This window comes from Nicotiana tabacum, chromosome 3 (assembly GCF_000715075.1).
Source record: "Nicotiana tabacum cultivar K326 chromosome 3, ASM71507v2, whole genome shotgun sequence".
In the NCBI taxonomy this organism is placed as follows: Eukaryota; Viridiplantae; Streptophyta; class Magnoliopsida; order Solanales; family Solanaceae; genus Nicotiana; species Nicotiana tabacum.
The window spans coordinates 26,652,264-26,670,335 of record NC_134082.1 but is presented as its reverse complement, the minus strand read 5'-3'; the positions used below and the strand labels follow the sequence as shown (position 1 = coordinate 26,670,335).

Below are 18,072 nucleotides of genomic sequence, written 5' to 3'. Positions count from 1 at the left end.
AAAGGTCCAAATATAGCCCTAAACTAACCAATTTGGTAGATGTAGTCCTTTGTCCTATTATACAGAAAAGGTCCAAATATAGCCCTAAACTATGCGAAATGGTGCATGTTTGCCCATTATTAATAGTTGAGGTCAGATCTACCATTTGATATTAAAAAAAAATTAAAAAAAGAGAGGCAAGATTTACACTATTAAGACTAATCCCCAACACTAGTACATATCTCAAAGGAAAATTAGAACAATAGTGGATACGTATCTCAAAGGAAAATTAAGACAATAGTGAATAGTACAGAAGAAAAATTGGACTATTTGGGACTAATAAAGGCTTTTGAGTATTCCAGTCATGTGGAGCTCACCAGCGAAAGTAGGGTGGACAAATACTACCGCTTTTCTAGGCCGTCAAAATACCCCAAAAAAATCCATCCCTTTTATATATTAACTAGAATGGTCTGCCCGTGCAACACATGAGTTGGTTTATCTTTGATATTTTTCATCCAAAGTGATGATTAAAAAAAAGATTCAAAATGACGGAACTGCAGAAGAGAATCCAAGCTTTGGTCTCCTAATGGCTAAATTAATCTACACATATATATCTGATTTGAGAAGCTAAGAGAACACTAATTCTCCCATCTAATTTAGTGAATTGTAGTAAGAAACGATCAAAGCCTTTTTAGCAATTACAACTTCCACTCCCTACTACAAAACTTTCTATATTATAAAATTCTCCTGTGGAAATGTGAATTGCCTTTTGGCCAACTTCCTCATTTAACAACTTGTTTTCAAGGAGATTGTGGGCAAAAGTACCCCTAGCCAAAATTTTCTCGTCTTCACGATGGCTTCGATCTTGGCTTCCATCTGAGTTGAAGCCCATGGATTAACACACCCCGCTATATAAGATGATCAGCATGAATGCTTCCAGCTGATGAATGTGATGTGTGGTAATACTATCACTAAAACTCAGCAAGCAGTAGGCATCTTTCACTTGAACAACCATAGTTGCGTAGTAATACATCATTTTGTTTACCTGCCTTCCTGCAATCACTTATTAAGCAGAAAAACACGAAAGGAAAAGAGAGCAAAGGCAACAAAATCAATCAAAGCAGCTACATATGAACTTTATATGGAACAAATTGACACCTTCACCAATGACAAAGGGAATAAACCGGTCCATCAATGATTATTCAAATGTGAGATGCAGGCAGTTAAGCACCTTTACAAGAGTATCGCGCAGCAATCTACTTCCCGTACAATTTTAGCATTTGTCAAAGCTTGAATGCGCTTATAAATGGAAGCATCATAGACTTGTCATTGTGGACACCATCTACATTTACTACCATACAATCAAAATGCTCGAGATAAGACAGCTGTCATAGCCCCTCCTCGGGCAGATGAATCCACATGTTGGCCACCAAAAGGATGCTCACTGGGTTTAAGTTTTCAAGTTCGTGCTACACAACTTTCTCCAAATTCTAGCAGAACTTAACATCTTCTGTTTACTGACAAATAAAAATTATTTACGTGTTTCAAAATCAAGGCAACAAAAGGAGCTTAAGCCCATTGTTAGCTCAATACCTGTCAACACTCGGCTTTTAGTGAGCACCACTATCTTATTCTCTGCTCATGCTTGCAAGCATGATGGTTGTTCCACCTGAAAATTCCCAATGCAATGTCTCAAATAGTATTTTGAAAGAAAGATGACAATTAAGGTTTTCCTGCAAAATTTATTAAAATGCAATAAGCTTCATACATTGCACACTTTATTTTTCAATTGAGCAGATATCTACAACAAAGCTAAAAACAGTAACTAATACCACAAGAAAGGGAGAAATGGTTCAACTCCATGGAATTAATGTAACACCTAATAGAGGAATGTAAAATCATTCAGTATCTTTACACAAACTTTGAGTCTTGCAAAAACTCAAGACTTTCAATGCATATTAGACAAATTGAAATACTGACATTTTTTTTCATACTTCGTATGTATCTATGTTATGCAAAAGTGATAAAATACCAAGTAAATGTCTCTCTTTCTGTTCCCCTGCAGCATCATGAAGATTTTCTAATGCAACATCTATGAAGATTTTAGAATAATTACTATATCTATTTTTAAAAAAAAAAAAAGTTGGACAACTAAGATGATAGATAACCATCATTTCTTCTTGTTCACACATCAGAAATTAAATTAAAATGTGAGTTTCCAAATATGTATTATATCTAAACTATGGCACCTCACTTTAGTTCTTTCAATGCTAGACCTGTTTCATGAGTAAGTGAATCTGAATCTTCTTTCTCTCTCCCCTCTCTTTTTCTTCTTCCTTTTTTTTTTTTTTGGGGGGGGGGGGGAGGGGAGGGGGTTCTTTGTTTGAAAAAATATGATATCACAGAGAAGTTGTTTATAAAAGGATATAGGAAAGACTTGTAAGGAGATTAACTAATTAATCTTCCATTGGTAGTGGGACATTTTACAATATGAAGTACAAAAATACGTCAATGCGAGATTCTGTTCAATAGGGACAGACGCTTACCACATTATAGGGGTACTCTTGGACTCTGAAGATGGCGTTGCACTATTCATACGAAACAAACTCCAAACAAAGCATATTCTAGCCAGAAGCTTTCCCACCATCCCACCTCACCACTGAGTTACCATCCGAGCTCAACCTAGGTATCTTGTCCAGTAGTTTGTAGTATCCTTTTAAAGTGGTAGTGATGGCCAAACTTCCATCCCTTGCATGCTACTAATTTTAGCCCTACTTCTCCATTTAGAATTTGCTAAAAACCAATAGCTAAAATTACAACCAGAAAATTAAAGAAGTATCTTTTTTCGGCATTTAGAATGTAATGGTATGTTATCAGCGACATACAGACAGAGAAAAGTTTATCATAACATAAAAGAGTTTAGCTGGATAAATAAAAATGCTACCACAGACGTGATAACAGAAGTGTACATACCTTCGATTTAAAGCTTTCACAGTCGCATAGATGAGACTTTGCGTAAATATATTGCACAAATTCATTACATAGATTAACCAATAATGGAGTATGCTGCAATATGAATCAGTATATACAGGAAAAAATAAGATTAAACTATCCTTGAGCAAACTATAAAAAAAGAGAAAGATGAGCTAATAAAGTAATATACCTCCTATAGGCCAATATAAAACCTGAGTTGACAACTTTGATTTTCTAACTTCAGCTTTAGCATCAGGAAGAAAGATAGTCACTTCAGTCGCCTAAGGTTCAGTAACATTGAAAATAAACAACAACGCCAATTTGGATAACAAATCTTCACCACTGACTCTTCTGAGAATTTTCTCCTATCAAGGGATAGATGTCCTATGTCGGGTTCGACATTTTAAGTAATCCAATAAGCTTTTCCTCATACCTGCAAAAAAGTGCGTAATCATTAAGTTTTATAGAGTTTAGGTGCTTTGGAAATATAAGGATCTTAAGAATGGCAAACGCATTAGACGACTCTAACTTCTACAAACAAACTTAATTGTAAAAACTATTGATTTATTGTACAAACTGCGAATACTCACATTTAATTTAGTGCCAGCAAATTCTGAAAATGAGTTTGAACTAAAGGGACGAAAAGTACTACAAATAACAAACATTTAAGCATAAAATTCGTAGGAAAGATCCAATACGACAAACTACCGGCTATATCATCTGAATGATATTCTTTTGGTAATATTGGCATATAACTATGTTACTAAGCATAAATCTCGGACCTCAGTAGAGGAAAAAAAGGCATGTGCATTAAACAACATTCACACGGCGAGGGATCTCACTCTGAAAGAATGAATGGAGTTATTTATGACGAACAAATAGAAATAACAAATAGTGATAGTCCAAAAGCTGTTGCATGCTAATGGATCCAGTAATAATGTTTCTTTGTTATTGCCAAAAGAAAGTATTTTCACACTCTATCCTGTATTGGTAGTTCTTAACATCCTAAATGCATTGGATAATTTGGTTTGTTCTTGAGCACCTATTTCATAACAATATTTTCACATTAAAACCCCCATTTTGCTCAACCAGAATAAGAACACCAAAATTAGAAACAAAAAATGTGCAACTGGGTATTTCTTTCCAAACCTGCATATCAAATTCAGACATGCTTGTAGAAAATCTAGCTAGAAATTATTCAAAAATATAGAGAAACCAACATCGAAAAAATGGATAAAACTTCAAATTAAGAAAATACAGAAGTGAAATCAAGTACATGGTGCAAGAAAGAAAATACCAGGGGAGAAAACTTACCAACTTAACAAACATGATTAGCAAAATGCAAAATTAAGAAGAAAAAAGATTTATGATTTCTGTAAAGAGAAGGGGGAGAAAACTCAAACATATAGATAAATCTAGAGGAGCCCAGAAGAATTAAATAACTTACCCAAACAAAGATGCCACCTCGAACTCTTACAGTACCAAAGCAGGATGAGAATTGTATAGGGCAGAGAAAGAGAGGATATTAGAAGAGTGAAATCTGAAGAGATTGACAATTTTGTAAAGAGTTTTATAGTATCAAATAGAAGTACACGTGGTTTGGAAAAGTAGAGATGTAGTACACGTGTTAATCTACCAATAAGATGTGCCCAAATGTAAAGTACAAATCACAGTGCATTTTGTACAATCAGGACTGTTGTGATCGTACACCCTCTTCTCACTTTCGTGATAGCGCCTAACACACTTGATCGACAAGCCGAACATAATAATAACAAATCATAATAATAGAAATGACAAAAATAATATAAGTCTAAAGTCATCAACACAATATTAGCGCAGTTACATAATAAATCCCCAAGAAGTGATAAATACGAAGTCAAGAGCTCTAAAACCAAAATACAAGTCTGAAGTACAAAATAACAATACTATCAGAATGAAAGACAACAATACAAATAGAAAAAAATGCCAAGACTATGGCCGAGATGCAACTCTACCTCGTCTCTCAAAAGATAGCTAAGCAACAAGCCTCAACTACTGGTAGCTCGGTCCAACACCTGGATCTATAAAATTATGTAAAAAGTGTAGTATGAGTACAACGGACCCTATGTACTCAGTGATGTTTTATACTTCAATACCACACAAGAAGGGGACGATTTCTGGTATCCAATTTTTCGCATGCATAAATTATAGAAGGACTTGGTTCTTCTACATGTTCCTTATACTACAGTTGCGGAATAGTAAATGTAACACTCCTCAAATTTATAAAAAGTTTCAAGACACCCTAGATATAGAATTTAATTTTTTATAATCTTAAATTATACTTCTATTACATATTTAAATTCTTGTGATTGATTTTGAATTACTTTTCTATTTATAAATAATTGGACATACAATTAAGGAAAATATTAACATTTTTTTTTATATTATTAATCATTAAAAGTGAGTATAAAAAAAAGGGGGAAACAAGCTAAGCTTTTAAGAATTTGGGCTTAAAGCCCATATATCACTCCTCTGCCTCACGACCAAAACAAACCAAAGGCATAAAGCCTTGATGAAAGTCAAAACAAACACAAAAGCTTAAGAAACAATTTTACAGAGGAAAGCACGCACGCACGGAAGTAAGAAACAGAAGCAGCGAATAAGTCACGCAGTCAACGGAAAACCTAGGGTTCTTTACAAACCACTTATTCTTGAACTCAGGTATATAAAATTCTCCATTGTCAATTATTCTAAAGTAGTAATAGGTAAGAATTGAATAGTTAATTCTCTTCTTCCTCTATATCATCAATAAATTTCATAATTAGGTGTAGTACTTTAAAATTGATTAAAATGCACTTGTTGTTGTAGAATCGATTGTTTGACGGGTATAAATTGGACTGGGGTCTACCTATTGGCTCAAGGAGTTTTGAGGTGAGTTGATATAACCCTTTACTAAAGTGGTTTAACTCACAAAAGCACGCATACAAGGTGTTTGATGAATTACTTAAAAGAGTTTATCTTTATGTAATTAGAGCGAGTGAGTACCCATTAATTTAGTATGGTTCTAGCAAAAGTTTAGATGATCTATTATGCTATATGTGCTTAAATTTTTAGATTTTTGTGTTGTTCTTATATGCTATTTTCATGTTGAAAATTATGAAGAAGAAAGAATCTTTGGAAATATTTTTATATGTTTATTTCATTCTTATGTCATGCTTTACATATAAGGACACCAATATGAGCATGTACCTAATGTTCTATAAAGAAAAGATTTAGACTTGAAAAGTCACAAGAAGAAGTTTTAGAAAGAAAAGATTTTTGGGGAGTATCCTTTATTCTGAGAAGGGGTCATTGTCCAGGCCGAGGGTCCTGACCAAGGCGTTGACTTCCTGAAACTACTTGTGCCAAAGTAGGGAGCATACGAGCCGAGGGTCTCGTTGCTGAGAATTTACTTAGCCATGCTAAGGTATGATACATGAGCGCTGAGAACCATGAAGCGAGTGGCACCTCGTGGATTGGGCCTATTCGATCAGGTTGGGATCGGACCCGTGCCGATCACACGGTGACTGAGACAAAATTAAGTCAGGATAGTTGGAACTCCCAAAGTATAAAGTGAAGTATTTTTTTTAAAGAAAGAGAAAAAAAAGAATTTCTTTTAGAATATTCATGAATTGCTATTATGCAATTATTTTAGAATTATTCTTATAAGCTTTATGTTTTACATGCATTTAGAATCTTTGCTCGTAAGGTATATGTTATTAAAGTTTCTCCCCCTGTTGTTGAGACTCACTGAGTACAGTGGATGGTACTGACGTTCTCTTTGGGAACCTACGTTGGTCTGCGGTACAACGTAGGAACCGGATTTGCAGGCGAACAGGCTACGAGTTAGGACTTCCTTCCCTTCCAGTGATATTGGTGAGCTCCGATTTTGTTCGTGGAGTATTTTTAGAGTCATTTTCATTTAGCTATTTCTTTGTTTATTTAGAGAACTGGACAGGAAATCTCATGTCCTGAGCAGTGTGTCAGTTTATCAGTAGAGGCTTCATAGACATAGTCATTGGGTTGAGATTCAGATGTTATTTTATAATAACTTAGCAGTAATTCAGTAGTTACTACGAATAAATCTTTGGAGTTGATTTATTTAAATATTTGAATTAATCAAAAGTATTTGTTTAGAGTATTGCTTTGTTGCATAGAAATTTTGGAGTTATAATAGGGTTGATAAGCAGAGATGGTTCGCTCGGTCATGTTTAGTGATCGAGTGCCGGTCTCGGCTTGTTCAGAAAATGGGTCGTGACAGTAAATGTAGAACTAAAGAACACAACTATTTTTATGTGAAAAATACCCGGCTCAAAAGGTGAATAAACCACAACCTACTTTCCAGTAGAATATTTCCCAACATGAGGCTACAAACATTTAGGAAAAGTCTCTTTTTTCATACTTTAGATCGTGCAATAGAGTCTACCTCTAAGAAATTATCTAATTTATCCGTTTCTCCAAAACTCGCAGAAATGGCTCGTACTCGCAACTCTGACACCGACACTCAGGATGCTTCTCAAGAAACCATCGCTACTATTGTGGCTCAAGGTAGAACTAAGAAGGCTTCGACTCAGAAAAGGAGGGGAAAATCCTCAAAGGGAGTCCAAGTACCCCGGGTTGAACAAGAAGAAGGGGTGGAGCATGATGATCCAGTACCTCAGGATCCAGTACTGCCCCCAACAGCAGCCCCGGCTCAAGCAACTATATCTCCCGAGGTGGGTCAGATGTTTAATGCTGTCAACAGTGCTATGGAGATATTTAAAGCCTTTATGGCCAACCAGAACGAGAGAAGAGATGAGATTCCACCTCAATCAAATAGACAGAGCAATTCTGAGTCCTCAAGAGTGAATGAATTTTGAAGTTGAGTCCTCCAGTGTTCCATGGTTCTATAGTTGATGAAGATCTGATGTTGTGGCTGGAGGGTGTCAAGAAAGCCCTCCGAGTGATGAAAGCATTTGATGATGAAGCTGTAGAGCTAGCTGCTTACCAACTTAGAGATGTGGTCGGCGCTTGGTTTGAGATGTGGGAAAAGGAAAGAGATGAAGATGATGGTCCGCCTACTTGGGAAGAATTTGAAGAGGCCTTCATGGCTAACTTTATCCCAGAAGAGGATAGGGAAGCTAAGGCTACAGAGTTCGAACAGCTCAAGCAAGGGAATAAAAGTGTGCAAGAGTACTACATGGAATTCGTAAGGTTAGCTAAGCATGCTCCTCACATGGTTAAGACTGAAAAAGCAAAGATTCGCAGGTTTGTGGGCAGTTTAGCTTACCACATTAAGGATACGACATCAGCTGCAGCAGTAGGGATGAAAGCCTTCTCCTCTGTTGTGGGATTTGCCAAGCATTTAGAGAAAGACATACAACTAAGGAGAGAAGAAAAAGAGCTTAACAAGAAAGCCCGTACAACGGGCAGGTTTAATGGTACATCCAGTGGAGATGGAAGGGATTCCTCTAATAAGGAGTCATTAGCACCAGCTCAGTTCAGTCATCAGTCAGGTGGTGGGCCTTCCTTCAGACGTACTCCGAGTAATGGAAATCAGTCTCGCCAGAAACAGAATTTTAGGACATCATCCTCACATAGCCAGAATCATGCTGAGCAACATTCACACCAGCAAAGTCTTTGTGGAACATGTAAGCGGCAACATTCAGGTCAGTGCAAGCTCGGGTTTCATGGTTGCTACCATTGTGGAGACATTGGTCATATAAAGGCCAACTGCCCAAAGGTGCGACGTAATCTCAGTGGTGGACCAACTCGTCCTTCTAGTTTCTCAGCTACTGCAGTTGCACCACCTCAGGCTCGTGGTTCTCATAATCAGATCGGGCATGGAGCAGGCAGAGGTGCAGACCGAGTTACTCAGGGGGGGACAACCTCGTTTGTTTGCTACACTTGATCGTCAGAGTGCAGAGGCATCTGCAGAAGTTATTACAGGTATACTTTTAGTCTGCTCACATAATGCTTATGCCATAATGGATCCAGGTTCAACATTTTCATATGTGATTCCATAATTTGCAATTAACCTCGGACTAGAACCTGAACAACTTAGTGAGCTATTCCTAGTATCTACTCCAGGTGGCGAGTCAGTGAAAGTCACCAGAGTCTATAGAGGTTGTATAGTTTCAGTCCAAGGTCGCAACACCAAAGCCGATCTCATAGAGTTAGAAATGGTGGATTTTGATGTGATCATGGGTATGGATTGGTTGTCTTCCTGCTATGCCATGTTAGATTGTCATGCTAAGATAGTCAGGTTCCAATTTCCAAATGAAAAAGTCTTAGAGTGGAAGGGTAGTTCAGCATCGCTTGTAGGTAAGTTTACTTTTTACCTTTAGGCACAACGAATGATCGGTAAGGGGTGTCTCGCCTACTTGGCTCACATTATTAATCCAGAATCAGAACCACCAGCTCTTCAGTCAGTGCCAATTGTTAGAGAATTTTCAGAAGTTTTCCCAGATGACCTTCCCGGACTTCCTCCCGAAAGAATCATACACTTCGGCATTGATCTCATGCCAGGCACTCAGCCCATATCTATACCTCCTTATAGGATGGCTCCATCAGAACTTAATGAGTTGGGAGAATAGTTGAAAGACCTTCTTGACAAGGGTTTCATCAGACCGAGTGTTTCACCGTGGGGTTCCCCGGTCCTGTTTGTAAAGAAGAAAGATGGGTCTCTCAGAATGTGTGTCGACTATCGGTAGTTGAATAAAGTTACCATTAAAAACAAGTACCCACTGCCAAGAATTGATGATTTATTTGATCAACTTCATGGTGTAAAGTACTTTTCAAAAATAGATTTGAGGTCGGGGTACCATCAGTTGAGAATTAGAAAAGAGGATATATCTAAAACAACCTTTAGAACTCGCTACGGGCACTATGAATTTCTAGTGATGTCCTTCGGGTTGACAAATGCTCCAACTGCATTCATGGACCTCATGAATAGAGTTTTCAAGCCATTCTTGGATACCTTTATTATTGTGTTTATAGATGATATTTTGGTGTACTCTAAGAGCAAGGAAGATCATGCAGAACACCTCAGAATAGCCTTGCAGACCTTGAAGGAGAATGAACTTTATGCCAAGTTTTCAAAATGTGAGTTCTGGTTGCAGTCAGTGGCGTTCTTAGGCCACGTGGTATCTAGTGAAGGAATAAAAGTAGACCCTTAGAAGACAGAAGCAGTCAAGAACTGGCCTAGGCTGACAACGCCAACCGAAATCAGGAGTTTCTTGGGGTTAACTGGCTACTATAGAAGGTTTGTGGAGGGGTTTTCCTCACTTGCAGCTCCATTAACTAAGTTGACTCAGAAAGCAGTTAAGTTCCAATGGTCAGACGCTTGTGAGCAGAGTTTTCAAGAGTTAAAGAAGAGATTGACCACTGCACCTGTGTTAACCTTGCTGACAGGTTCGGGTGGGTTCACAGTGTATTGTGATGCCTCCAGAGTGGGACTTGGTTGTGTTCTTATGCAAAATGGAAAAGTTATTGCTTATGCTTCCAGGCAGTTAAAGAATCATGAAAAGAACTACCCCACACACGACTTGGAGCTTGCAGCAATGGTGTTTGCATTACAAATATGGCGACACTACCTTTATGGTGAGCATTCTGAAGTGTTTACAGATCACAAAAGCCTCCAGTACATTTTCAAGCAAAAAGAACTAAATTTGAGGCAGAGAAGGTGGCTTGAGCTATTGAAAGATTATGACATCAATATCCTTTATCACCCGGGAAAAGCTAATATGGTAGCAGATGCACTTAGTAGGAAGTCAATGGGTGTCTTGGCCCATCTTGCAGTACAAAGGCGATCTTTGGGTCGAGAAATTCAAAAACTAGCAAATGATAGAATTAGATTGGATGAGACCGAAGAAGGAGATATAACTGCTTATGCCTTAGCGCAATCTTCCCTTGTTGCGCATGTTAAGGCTAAGCAAGACGAAGATCCATACTTAGTGAAATTAAAAGAAGGAGTCAGAAGCAAAGAAATCACTGCTTTCACTTTAGGAAGCGACGGAGTTTTGAAGTTGAATGATCGGTTACGTGTGCCTGATATAGATGGTATTAGGAAGGCCATAATGGAGGAAGTTCACAGTTCGAGGTACTCTATCTACCCAGGTGCTACCAAAATGTATCTAGATTTGAAAGAGTTGTATTGGTGGAAAGGCATGAAGAAACAAGTAGCAGATCACGTGGATAAATGTTTAAATTGCCAGCAAGTCAAAGCCGAGCATCAGAGGCTTGGTGGCCTGGCTCAAGACATAGAGATACCACATTGGAAGTGGGAGATGATTAATATGGATTTCGTAGTAGGTCTACCTCGCACATACCGTAAACATGATTCAATTTGGGTTATTGTAGATCGACTGACAAAGTCCGCACATTTTCTACCAGTAAAGACGACAGACTCCGCAGAGCAGTATGCGCAATTGTACATCAAAGAAATAGTCCGACTGCATGGTAATCCAATTTCAATCATATCTGACAGAGGCCCTCAGTTTACGGCGCATTTTTGGCAGGCATTTCAGAAAAGATTAGGTACCATGGTCAATTTAAGCACCGCTTTTCATCCACAGACCGATGGCCAGGCAGAAAGAACCATTCAGATTCTCGAAGATATGCTGCGTGTGTGTGTTATAGATTTTGGAGGTAATTGGGATGATCACTTGCCACTTATAGAATTTGCTTACAATAACAGCTATCAGGCCAGCATTGGTATGGCTCCCTATGAGGCGTTGTATGGGCGGAGATGTAGGTCTCCAGTGGGTTGGTTTGAACCAGCAGAGGTGTCGTTGATTGGTCCAGAGTTCGTTTGTGAGGCCTTGGAAAAAGTTCAGCTAATTAGAGAAAGACCTAAAGCGGCTCAGAGTCGTCAAAAATCTTATTCTGACAAGAGGCATCGTGATTTAGAGTTCATGGTTGGTGATAAGGTGTTTCTGAAAGTTTCATCGATGAAAGGAGTTATGAGGTTTGGTAAGAAAGGGAAACTTAGCCCTAGATTTATCGGACCTTATGAAATTCTAGAAAAGAAAGGAAATGTGGCTTATAAGCTAGCGCTACCCGTTGAGTTGTCCTCTGTTCATCATGTCTTTCATGTGTCTATGCTTAGAAAGTACATTCATGATGAGTCGCATATAATACCTGCTGATACTATAGAAATTAAAGAAGGCTTGACTTATGAAGAGGTACCTATAGAAATTCTCGATAGGCAAGTAAGAAAGTTGAGAACAAAAGATTTAGCATCGGTAAAAGTTTTGTGGAGTAATCATGATTCAAAAGAGGCTACATGGGAGGTCGAGAAAGATATGAGAAAGAAATATCCATATTTATTTGAGGAAAAAGGTATGTGAACCTATGTCCTTCCTAGATTATATTTAGTTGTCTTAGTGAATTAGTTTATGTCAGAGTATATTTAATTCATTAAAGTGATTTACTTTTGCTAAAGTGTTGTGCTTTAGATTCTTGTTAGTTATTGTAGTACCACCTTTCCGGAGTATGAGTAATTAATTTTTGAGCTGTGTATGGTGCCTATGAATGGCCTGTTATAGTATATTTGGTTGTTGTTGGTGTAGTTGAGGTATTTGTGACAGGGATATTTTTGGATAGTCCAATTTACAAGGGAAACTCTGCCGAAATTTTTGAAAATTTAGGGAGTTGCCAAAATTTTGAGCCCCTTGGAAAAGTGAGTAGTGCCAAGAAAACTTAAGAGGTTCATGACTTACAGAATAATTGTTAGCTTAAGAAAAAGGCCCTAGTAACATTCGAGGACGAATGTTTTTAAGGAGGGAAGATTGTAACACTCCTCAAATTTATAAAAAGTTTCAAGACACCCTAGATATAGAATTTAATTTTTTATAATCTTAAATTATACTTCTATTACATATTTAAATTCTTGTGATTGATTTTGAATTACTTTTCTATTTATAAATAATTGGACATACAATTAAGGAAAATATTAACATTTTTTTTATATTATTAATCATTAAAAGTGAGTTATAAAAAAAAGGGGGAAACAAACTAAGCTTTTAAGAATTTGGGCTTAAAGCCCATATATCACTCCTCTGCCTCACGACCAAAACAAACCAAAGGCATAAAGCCTTGATGAAAGTCAAAACAAACACAAAAGCTTAAGAAACAATTTTACAGAGGAAAGCAAGCACACACGGAAGTAAGAAACAGAAGCAGCGAATAAGTCACGTACTCAACGGAAAACCTAGGGTTCTTTACAAACCACTTATTCTTGAACTCAGGTATATAAAATTCTCCATTGTCAATTATTCTAAAGTAGTAATAGGTAAGAATTGAATAGTTAATTCTCTTCTTCCTCTATATCATCAATAAATTTCATAATTAGGTGTAGTACTTTAAAATTGATTAAAATGCACTTGTTGTTGTAGAATCGATTGTTTGACGGGTATAAATTGGACTGGGGTCTACCTATTGGCTCAAGGAGTTTTGAGGTGAGTTGATATAACCCTTTACTAAAGTGGTTTAACTCACAAAAGCACGCATACAAGGTGTTTGATGAATTGCTTAAAAGAGTTTATCTTTATGTAATTAGAGCGAGTGAGTACCCATTAATTTAGTATGGTTCTAGCAAAAGTTTAGATGATCTATTATGCTATATGTGCTTAAATTTTCAGATTTTTGTGTTGTTCTTATATGCTATTTTCATGTTGAACATTATGAAGAAGAAAGAATCTTTGGAAATATTTTTATATGTTTATTTCATTCTTATGTCATGCTTTACATTTAAGGACACCAATATGAGCATGTACATAATGTTCTATAAAGAAAAGATTTAGACTTGAAAAGTCACAAGAAGAAGTTTTAGAAAGAAAAGATTTTTGGGGAGTATCCTTTATTCTGAGAAGGGGTCATCGTCCAGGCCGAGGGTCCTGACCAAGGCGTTGACTTCCTGAAACTACTTGTGCCAAAGTAGGGAGCATACGAGCCGAGGGTCTCGTTGCTGAGAATTTACTTAGCCATGCTAAGGTATGATACATGAGCGCTGAGAACCATGAAGCGAGTGGCACCTCGTGGATTGGGCCTATTCGATCAGGTTGGGATCGAACCCGTGCCGATCACACGGTGACTGAGACAAAATTAAGTCAGGATAGTTGGAACTCCCAAAGTATAAAGTGAAGTATTTTTTTTAAAGAAAGAGAAAAAAAAGAATTTCTTTTAGAATATTCATGAATTGCTATTATGCAATTATTTTAGAATTATTCTTATAAGCTTTATGTTTTACATGCATTTAGAACCTTTGCTCGTAAGGTATATGTTATTAAAGTTTCTCCCCCTGTTGTTGAGACTCACTGAGTACAGTGGATGGTACTGACGTTCTCTTTTGGGAACCTACGTTGGTCTGCGGTACAACGTAGGAACCGGATTTGCAGGCGAGCAGGCTACGAGTTAGGACTTCCTTCCCTTCCAGTGATATTGGTGAGCTCCGCTTTTGTTCGTGGAGTATTCTTAGAGTCATTTTCATTTAGCTATTTCTTTGTTTATTTAGAGAACTGGCCAGGAAATCTCATGTCCTGAGCAGTGCGTCAGTTTATCAGTAGAGGCTTCATAGACATAGTCATTGGGTTGAGATTCAGATGTTATTTTATAATAACTTAGCAGTAATTCAGTAGTTACTACGAATAAATCTTTGGAGTTGATTTATTTAAATATTTGAATTAATCAAAAGTATTTGTTTAGAGTATTGCTTTGTTGCATAGAAATTTTGGAGTTATAATAGGGTTGATAAGCAGAGATGGTTCGCTCGGTCATGTTTAGTGATCGAGTGCCGGTCTCGGCTTGTTCAGAAAATGGGTCGTGACAGTAAATGTAGAACTAAAGAACACAACTATTTTTATGTGAAAAATACCCGGCTCAAAAGGTGAATAAACCACAACCTACTTTCCAGTAGAATATTTCCCAACACTCCACTAATCACTGAGCCAAAATCAGCATTTACAAAACCCTTGTAAACCTAAGGATTACCTCTAACTTTTTACGGCAACCAGCATCAGGTTGTTCGACAACTTCTAGTTAAATCTAACTTGAACAATGCAACTCAAAGTACCTAGTACAAATGCTTCTATAGAAAGCTGAAAGGTACAACTCAAAGTCTTACAACAATGAAACTAGAATAAAAGACAGACACTTGGAACTGGTTCTTCTATCTGGTTCATTGCAGATCCGGCTGGTCGTTTTGAGTATTTTAGACTTAATCCCCTATTTACTACTTCCTCTATATTTTATTATGCTTATGTGACTTGCCTAGGGTGTTTGGTTTTTGTTTCGGGTGAGTTTCGGAGTGAAATGGGACATATAGTCCCTAAGTTGGAGCTTTAAGTTGAAAGAGTTGACTGTAGTTTGACTTTTGTATAAGACGACTACGGAATAGAGTTTTGACGGTTTTAATAACTCCATATAGTAAGTCTGGACTTAGGAGCGTGCCCGAATGTTGATTTGGAGGTCCGTATCGTTTCGGTATGAGATGGTGAAAGTTAGAAAGTAGATGTTTGGAAGATTCGGAAAGTTCGATCGGGAGTTGACTTTAATGATAATGGGGTTGAATTCTAATTTTAGAAGTTGGAATGGGTTTGTCATGTCATTTATGACTTTTGTGTAAAATTTAAAGTCAATCAGAGTTGTTTTTGTATAATCGGCATTAGTTTTGGAATTCGGAAGTTCATAGTTTCCATAGGCTTGAATTGGGTTGTAATTTGTAGAATTGATGTTGTTTGATATGATTATTGGCCTTGAGTAGGTCTGTTATGTGTTTTGACACTTGTTAGTATGTTCGAACGGGGTCGGAGGGCCCCGAGTGTGATTCGAATCGAATCCGAAACAATTTGGACTTAATCTCATTGCTGAAGCTGAGTTGTGTTTGGGGTAATCGCACCTGCGCACTATTGGTCGTAGGTACGGACTCGAAAAGGTGAGAGGTTGATCGTAGAAGTGAATTGTGGCCTACCCATCTAGGACCACAGATGTGGTTAGAGTTCCGCATAATCGGAATCGCAGGGGCGACTGAGGATGCACAGAAGCGAAAAGGTTAGCCAAGCTTGGGGTCGCAGAAGCGAAGCCCCTTCCGTAGAAGCGAGAGCGCATATGTGCATTTTGGTCCGCAGAAGCGGAGTTTGGTGGGCTAACTGGAAACCGCACCTGCGATGGAAGTTTCGATGGTGCGGAGCCGTAGGTGCAGAGCCGCATATACCGTTGTGGGTTCGCAGATGTGAATTCTCTGGGCAGAAAAAGACCTAAGTCGGGGTTTTGATTTCATAATCTATTTTTGGACCTATAGAGCTCGATTTGTGGCGATTTTTTGGGAGATTTTCAAGGAAAATATTGGGGTAAGAAATCCTAACTCGGATTTGGTTAAATTACACGAATCTATTGTTGTTTTCATCATTTAATTAGTGTCTTGAGTTGGAAATTTGGGAAAATATTTGTGAAATTTCTTAGGCTTAAATTGGGGATTTGATAGGCGATTTGAGGTCGTATTTGAGTAATTCTTGTATGGTTGGACTCGTTATCGAATGAGTGTTCGAACTTTATAATTTTGGTCGGATTCTGAGGCACAGGCCCAAGTTGACTTTTTGAGTTGACTTTTTATTTATTTGCAAAGATCAAAATTTTATTACTCGAAATTGTTTCTCATAGTTTATATGTATGGTATGAAGTTGTTTTGGCTAGATTCGAGCCGTTTGGAATTGGATAATTGAGGGAAAGGCCTAGTAGTGGATTGAGTTAGCGTATTTCGAGGTAAGTGTCATACCTAACCCTGTGTGGGAAAATTTCCCCTTAGAATTGGTGTTGTTTATGATAATTGTGATGTGTGAAAGCAGTGTACGCAAGGTGACGAGGGTGTGCACAGGCTAAATATTGAAATTTACCGATTTTAGCTATGTAAACTTAATTTATTCATTAATTGTGTTACCTTAACTTGTTATGTTCATCATTTATAGGCTTCTTCACATGCTTTACTTATCTTATCTCTTACTTATTAATTGCAGACATTGTTTACCGTGAAAATAGTAACAATAATTAAATTTGTAAATGGGATTCTAAAAATACGTGATCTATTTTTATGCTAGTTGTTAGAGCAGATGATGCTAAGGATATAAAGTTTAATGATAAAATACAATCTAAAACGTGGCAGTAATCAAACCGAGGGGCCTGCTGCCCTGTGATCACGCCCAACTATGCCTTATAAAATGGACAATGTGGTCGTTGCAACTATAACCCGGTTTACAAGTCCGAAGTCGAATCTCACAGAGAACTAAGGCTTAGCTACAACTGTTCACTATCACCAAGAAGACAAGCTTGAACAGTTCCTAACTTATAGATATTTAGATTCTTGTGTTTAACTAATTGATTAACAAATTAAAATAATAAACTAACAACTAAAGATACTAAGAGTTAGAGACAAGATTAAGGAGGTCTAGAGTTATGATTTCCCCAATTGTCGGAATCCTTCCCGCTATGTCTTCTATAATTTCGCCTAAGTATTCTCTACTGATCATGAGCACTCTTATTACCGTAAATCTCTCCCGAGTAATCACGACAATTTACTAGACGCACTCTCCCGAGCTACGCTAGCTGGCTTTTGATACAGCTCACTTTAGATCGCACCCAAGGCTTCGTTATCCCTAATCCCGCCTTTAAACCCTCGGTTATTGATCCCTCATATACTCTGGGAGTGGTGTTGTTCAACAATTACCTAAATATGCACTCTCTCCCGAGTTATGCATACTAAATAGGCACAGCTAATTGAGAGCTCTTCAATTAACTACAATAAGAACGTAGTTGAACAAATAGAGATTATACTACGGCTCAATTATATAAAAACATAACAAGAATTTATCCTACAAAAGGTTCTATCAAAACTCTAGATAACAAATTAGCTATTCATAATAGTATGTAAAACTACAATACTAAAAGTCATAACCAACAACGAAAAATAGGAAGAGGAAAGAAAAAACTTGTAGAAGAATTCCCAAGCCTTGCTCCTATTGTGTCTTTGCCTCCTTAGGTCAAACCTATGTCAAAAATATGTCCAATCCTTTTCTTGGTCGGCTTCCTTGGTTTAATATAAGGTTTAGGGCTTAAAATCCCGTGTTTTGC

The 18,072-nt window shown here is 37.5% G+C and overlaps 2 long non-coding RNA genes across 2 annotated transcripts; one reads left to right on the top strand and one right to left on the bottom strand.

Annotated features, from left to right (window-relative positions):
- Nucleotides 1-1,569: 1,569 nt before the first annotated feature.
- On the bottom strand, nucleotides 1,570-4,513 carry LOC107811413 (uncharacterized). The gene is made up of 5 exons (XR_001653905.2): nucleotides 4,400-4,513; nucleotides 3,143-3,385; nucleotides 2,953-3,045; nucleotides 2,526-2,772; nucleotides 1,570-1,712 (listed from the first exon to the last, which is right to left on the bottom strand). It is a non-coding gene; the product is annotated as an uncharacterized LOC107811413 (long non-coding RNA).
- A 1,009-nt stretch (nucleotides 4,514-5,522) lies between these two features.
- LOC142174733 (uncharacterized) lies at nucleotides 5,523-6,980 on the top strand. Its single transcript, XR_012703779.1, has 3 exons — nucleotides 5,523-5,652; nucleotides 5,800-5,862; nucleotides 6,786-6,980. It is a non-coding gene; the product is annotated as an uncharacterized LOC142174733 (long non-coding RNA).
- Nucleotides 6,981-18,072: the final 11,092 nt, after the last annotated feature.